Here is a 7,135-nt window from a genome sequence, read left to right as displayed (position 1 = left end):
TTTATTCCTACTTACTTGATACGTATGGTTCGTGGGGGGTGTTGCATATACCCAAAGGGATTTGGACGAGATATGGTACTTTAGGAGGCTAGTTGCCTCACCTATGCTAATTGGGTCTCTTGTTAGCAATTCAAAATATAGTAAAATTTTGATTCGCGAAAAATTAGAGTTATATTCGGTTTTAGATTATAAAAATTCGGTCAAAAATTCAATAAATGAAAATTATACGGCATATACTTATCCGTTTCATTTCAAAAATTCAGACATATGATAGTGATGTTAATAATGATGGTGATGAAATTAGTGATGTTAATGGTGATGGTAATAGTGAAGATGATAGTGGTGATAATGAGAACATTGGGGGCGTTGTTCAACTGATTTTTAAAAGAAGACTGAAGTTAAGCCTCAAATCATCAATTTGAAAATTTAAAATGTAATCTCAAATAAATGTAGAGGGTCACGTCATAATTTTTTTTTAAAGATAAAAAAATGGACATTTGTCACGTGAAAATGTGAATTCCTCCAAAATTTTGAAGCATGGCTGCTTCAAAGTTAACTTGTGTTACATGTCACAACTTACAAGTTTACACTTTGCAACTTACAACAAGTTATAGTAGCATTTTTTTTCTTATGAATTTTTATAAAAATTCATAAAAGTCGTAACATCCGTAAGAAACAAATTTTATTCTTTTTAAACTTAAAATCTGTGAATTATTCAGAATAGTTCAATAATCCGAAGAATAATACTTTCATAGAAAAAAAATGAAATTTTTTTTTCAAGAATTAGACGGGAGATTATTAACAAAAGGTTGGGTCTGTGGTCTGGAACCCCGTCATTAAAAAAAATGTCCATCAAGTTTAAATTATATTCTAGATTGGAGAAAGGATCATTTGATTATGAAGTGAGCTTTTGAATTGATTTTGGGTAAATTCATCTAAGCTGCTCCTGGATTTGTGATGTTGACAAACATTTCTTTCTACTTATAATTTCAGAGTGCCTAAGAGTTTTTATTTCTAGATAGTCAGGGAAGATTACATAATTTTGCCTTCAATGATAGTCCTTTTATGATCTTGTGGAGGAGGGTCAGATGTCATGTCCTCTATTATTATCATTCAGCCTAGTCGAAGTTAACGAGATTTTTACAATTATTTCCATTAGATCATTATGGTTTGGCCAAGGATGGTAGTCTTGAGTAGTCCCAAGACATATTTTTGGTGTCAGCAAAATATAGTTGCAAATAATCCAATCTTCATGATTCTAATCAAAGATTGCGAGCTGAGATTGGAACTCGGCTAGCATTACAAAGTGATTCCCTCTCTTGGGATCCAGGATTATCTCTCATGGTAGCGGTTGAGATTGAGATTGGCTTTTAATATATCAAAGGTAGGTTGTGTGTGTGTGTGTGTGTGTGTGTGTGTGTGTGTGTGTGTGGGTGGGTGGTGGGGAGGGATATACGAAGGTTTCGCCCACACTGTTATGAGATGGGACTAGTCCCTACGATTGCATACCCTGACCTTCAAGTCATCCTTTGTTAATCACTTAATCAATCATCTTTCTTTTTCTTTTTCTTTTTCATCTTTTTTCTGTAAGTCTGAGTTGTTGTTGTACATCAATCTTGGTCCCCTCTCTCGTTTGTTAATGGGCTGTCCACTTATCCTTTTCCCACATATAATACCACTTATGGCCATCTGGTGAATAATGTACCACTCATTCTATGAAATCTTTAAGACTATGTACCAAATACCAATCAATTTATGCTCTTGTACAATCATTAGAATTTTCCTTTTTTTTTTTTTTTTTTTTTGTGGCTAAGTAATAGAATTTTCCATTTATATGCTTTAGATCATGACTGCGGATCGTATGCACGCAGAGTGGAGGATTGAAGCCCTCTTCCCACACCCTAATACATGTCATGTAAGGCGTAATCTAAGGAAATTTTTAGAAGGAGATAATTTTGACGTTAGTTCTTTGGATTATGGCTTACGTGGCTTGTATAATTGGGGTGTGGGAGTAGGGTTTCAATCCTCCACCTTGGGTGCATACGGAGATTACTTTGCCAAAACCCACAAATTTTAGAAATCAATTTTAAATTTTTTTATGTTTCCCAATTTGACAGTTTAGAGCCATCAAATTTCTCCCATCCTCTATTAATTTGACGGTTTTGGTTTTGGTTCGTAAAAAAAATTTGACAATGAAAATTTTGAATTTTGTGAAAATCAAAGGCCTTGGATCATCAGATATAGGCTTTTTTTTCATGTTGTGGTAATTGTTGCATTTATTCATTTTTATCATGGGTTTTATGAACTGGTTCATGGGCTTTTATTAACAAGCCTTGGTTCATCACTTCGAAGCGCACTCATGCGAACAAGATTCCATGCCACCTCGGCCACAACACGTAGGCAATCTTTTGATGTTTGATATTAGCTTTGTATGTTGTTGGGTACACTAATGAATTGATATCCAACTCCTTTAGATGATCAGAGTCTAGAGTCTAACGTTTATACTTAAAAACCCAACTACAGTTCCAAATTCCTCAACTTCACCTTCTAAATCAGTCCTTAGTGAAGGGCACCTTTTGTGCCAAAGATTCAGAGTGACTGGGCCTGAAAGACTAGATGGGCCACGGGATGAACAAGCCGAAAAGCTTGGACAAGGCCCAGGTATCTAATACAGACTTTTGGGTTTTGGTGCAAAGGAAGATGGCTCGATCGTTCTTGCTGTTGTAGTATGATTTCGTAGAAAACGTCTTAATGGAAAATGAATAAAAACTATTAAGTGATCAACGAGTCAACCTTATCGTTAGTGATCAAATTGCTTTACAATGTGTTAAACCAACAGAGCTACGGGTTTTATAGCCCTTAATAGAAAAAATAATTTATTAGGTAATTGTTGGTATCCAACTTTTTTCAGCTTCGATCTTTGTACTTCAATTTTACAATTGATTCAGATTATCAAGTTTCCGTTTCTTTGATTTTGTGATTAAAGTTTGATGTTTAAGTTAATAGAAATTTTGACAAAGTAATAAGATTTCTAAAAATTAAAAAATTATATATTTTTGAAAATCTATCCCTAAGTCATTTTTGTTTGGCTTATATGATATTTCTTGAGATTTATAACACTAGGCTCTGTGTGAAAGCTTTTCTCATACAGAAGGCACGTGTTAGTATTGGATTTATTAAAATGTTAGGCCACATGTCACTTGATTGTTGGTCATAGTATTAAAATCTTAAAGACTAATGTGTTTACTTATGTAAATATATTTTAAGTAAATATAAATACATTTCCGGTGTTGTAGCGAATTGGGCATTTGGTCTAGTGGTATGATTCTCGCTTAGGGTGCGAGAGGTCCCGAGTTCAATTCTCGGAATGCCCCATCTTTCGTTTTTACTCGCCATATTTATATATTAATAGTCCGCCACGTATGGGACTATGTTTGAACCTCCTGTTTTCTTTCACCTGTTTGGGCGTCAAGTGTCTGGGGACGTTTGGGCCTTAGACCGATGTACCTTCTTATCAAGTTTAGGGCAAAGCTTGGGCATCTTTGGATATGGCCTCCAATGTATCTTGGACTTGAGTCACGTGGCCGAAATGTTGGAGATAAAGCTGAACCAAAAATTAAGCCCTTTTCCTGGGCCCAATTATTTATATTGGGTTTTGATGAAAATTAGAGATATCCCCAAGCAGGGGGCGGAGCAAGGATTTTCTTGTAGTGGGGGCAAACTATGGTTAGTTGTATAGTTGAAGAACTTGATGGGAAAATTATTTGTACTGGAAAATACGATTGGAGGGAGTTGAGGGTGTGGGGGCAAATGGGGAGAGAGGTTTTAATCTTGTCTTGAGTCTTGTGGTTTGATCTCCTTCAATCTTCGATACTCAACAATAAAGAGTTTGATGTTCACCTAAAATATATTGTGGCGCATTCAATTAGGTCCACTAATACTAATAGGTGATTTATTTTTGGTGGATTTTTCTAAGTGTTCAAATATAATATTTATACATCACTAATCAAATTATTATTATTATTATTCAACATTTCTATAAGTCAAAACCCACGTTTCAATTAAATCATAATCTTTGATAGGTTAAAACCTTCAGCTGCACCCACCAATCTGTCAACCACAGATTTTTCTACCGTCTAACAAAAGTATCAGAAATTTCGTTGGTCTTGCATGCATCAAGGCTTCCCAAATAAGTATATTTTTGTCCTTTGAAGTCCGTATCATCCCCAACTTGCCACGTGGGTGTCAATGGGTACCCATTTAACCTGAACCAAAATGGAAGAAACTGATTTTGTATACCATTTTATTAGAATAGATTAGAATCTGGTTACTTAGAACCAAAACGATTAAGAATTAGAATCGATAAGAATTGAGAAGTGGAACCATTAAAAGAGAAAATATTTGATGGTTCTGTATGGTCCAATAATTTGAGGATGGAAATCAGAACCCACAAAAACCAAAATCAAAACCAATAAAATTTAATAATTTTGAAGGAATTGAAATGGACTTATTGACACCGCTACATGGTACAATTTGAACGTTTGGTCCATGAAAAGTTGTAATCTCCCATGAGAAGCCTATTTTCCTTTGTTAGTCGTTCTAAACCGAGCATTCAACACTGTGCTGATGACGCAGTGCATGGAAAATCATATATTTTTTTCCTAGAATACAAGAAAATAATCTATGATTCTCTGCACACTGCCACATTCGCACAGTGTTGAACGCAATGTCAAAGGATGACAGTCCAGCATTTTCCTTTTGTAACATGTTAAATTGCGCCTAATAACGACCAATGAACCTGTAGATATAGCTTAGGCCCATTAAATAGAGAAGATCTGTCTTCCCTTCGACTATGATTATAAATGAGTCATAATAATCTAATTTACCCACGTGGCATACTCAATTAGCATCCCTGATGTGACAAGTTTGGAAATCATAGAATTGTACATCTCGGGATACATGGTTCCCTTGAAATACACTTTGTGGAGGCCATTTTTGTGATGATCTGATGATGACGACCGAGCCTCGATATCTATTTAGGCTCTTAGGACTCCTGTTTGTGGTATCACTCTCAGTTTGGCCTTTTTCTCTGAAAAACAGAGTCTCCGATGCTAAAATTAGATCTCTTGAGCAATTTTTTAGAATTTCTTATATCTTTTTGGTTAAGATCATATACCTTTGTTACATATCCCATTTTTTTCTTTATAGAGTTCCCCTTTCCTCCTTCGTTTTTTGGTCTTATCTTCTTTCTTTCTTTGAAAAGATTCATGCCTCATCCCTTGAGTTTAAGAATTTTCTTAAGAAATTACGCTTGAATCCCGAGAATTCAGGGATCTGCACGCCTTATATTCTTGGGTTGTTATTCTTGTAGGTCTTTCCCAACCTATATTGGTTCGGATGTCCGGAACATGCGAACCGCTGTACATTCCTCCAACTAATCACTTTCTTCTGTGTTAAGGGGTTTATCCCTCCACACACTTTTTTATGAAGAAGTGAAGTTGTGTATCCCGAGGCATGTAGATCTACGGTTCCAAACATGTCACGTCAGGGGTGTCAATGTATATGTCACATGGGTAAGTCAGATAATCACAATTTATTATAAATAGATCTATAATAAAGAATCTTGATTTTCTAACACCCCTCTGACATATGCTCCCTGACATCGCATGGGCTAGAACCAGAGATATTTTTCCTCGCTATACACAATTGTACATCCCCATAAATATGTGCAGGAATGTATCCCGAGGAAAAGATCTATGATTCTAGTATATGTCAGATCAAGGAGCGTATGAGGGCATACGTAGGGGGCATCAGAAAATCATCATGAACCAGGTCTTATTGCAGCCCAGCTCATTTTGGACTGGGAAATTGGGCCTCGTACCACCTAAATATATTTAGGGCTGGGCTAAAATGTCAGGCCCGTTTCACTCAGCCTGTACCCGGTCGACATGGCATAAGGGACAAGTTACGTACGAAACACTACAACAGGAAAATAGGACGAATCTCTCTTCTCCTATTTAATTTTAGTCTTTCTTGTAATTTAATATGATTTTTAAGAGGTATTGTATATCAAAAGATTTGTGCAACAAGTTCTCTTCAAAGTTAGTGCAAATATTAAGACAACAAAACAATTTTAGAGGGGGTGGAGACGTCTACTTTCTATAAGACAACATTTCGACATGCATCAAAGTAATTCTCAATTCATAATCGTTCTTCTTCTCCTCCTCATTTTATCCCTCTTTTAATAAAAACTTATAGAGACTATACAATTCTTCTTTTTTTATTTATTTATTTATTTATTTATTATCGTGGGTATCTCAACCCTTCAAGTGAGACTAATCCCATAGTCATACGGACCGCCCCCTCAGAAAGTCCTATGTGCAATTGATTGAGTTGAGGGTCAACTAGACCCTGGAGGGTGGTTCCAAGAAATTCACTGCTTCATGGGATTTTGAACATGGACTTGACCTACCTTTCCTGAGGAGCTTATTAAGGTTCGGTTTGCCACTAAGCCAACCCTTTTGGATTTATCGAGACTACAACTTGTTTCCTAAGTTGTCACCCATTGTGTACAAGACAGACATTTCAAATTCAAAAGAATCATGGGTTGAAGGATCTCATAATGGAATTAGAGGCAATTTGTCCACTAAATTGGACTAATTCCTTATTTTGATTTTTTGTTTTTTTCTCTCCGGTTAAAAAGACAAAGAACAACTCCTTCAACCATGAAATCATAATTTCTTGGGCAGGGAGAGCTCTAACTATCTTTATGATTGAGCATGGAAAATGGATGAAAAAATGATTTAATTTAGAAAATTCAAATTTTAGGTGTACGATATGATGATTTATTTTTCTTGGAATTCGATATTCCACCTAAAGTAATTTTCCAATCTTGGGAAATGACTTTTCCACCTCCTAATATTACTCGTTCAAAATCCCCCACTCGTCTACGTACCCAAAAATCTAAATCCATAGTTTTACAATTCATAAACTTGACTTAACTCTCAAATATCCAATGAGTGGTGTTAAGTCGACAACTTGCAAGTTGACTTAAACGAATCAAATAAAAATATATATTAAAATTTTAAATAGTTTAAAATAAATAAAATATATACAATTTATCCTCTATAACATT

At 35.4% G+C, this 7,135-nt stretch overlaps 1 non-coding gene across 1 annotated transcript; it reads left to right on the top strand.

Annotated features, from left to right (window-relative positions):
* The first annotated feature begins 3,302 nt into the window (after nt 1–3,302).
* TRNAP-AGG (transfer RNA proline (anticodon AGG)) lies at nt 3,303–3,374 on the top strand. Its single transcript has one exon. It is a non-coding gene; the product is annotated as a tRNA-Pro (tRNA).
* The last annotated feature ends 3,761 nt before the right edge of the window (nt 3,375–7,135 follow it).

The sequence above is a fragment of the Akebia trifoliata genome, chromosome 6, assembly GCF_017979445.1.
Source record: "Akebia trifoliata isolate Shusen 1 chromosome 6, ASM1797944v1, whole genome shotgun sequence".
In the NCBI taxonomy this organism is placed as follows: Eukaryota; Viridiplantae; Streptophyta; class Magnoliopsida; order Ranunculales; family Lardizabalaceae; genus Akebia; species Akebia trifoliata.
Note: the sequence above shows the minus strand (reverse complement) of the source record. Positions and strands in the feature narration are given on the sequence as shown.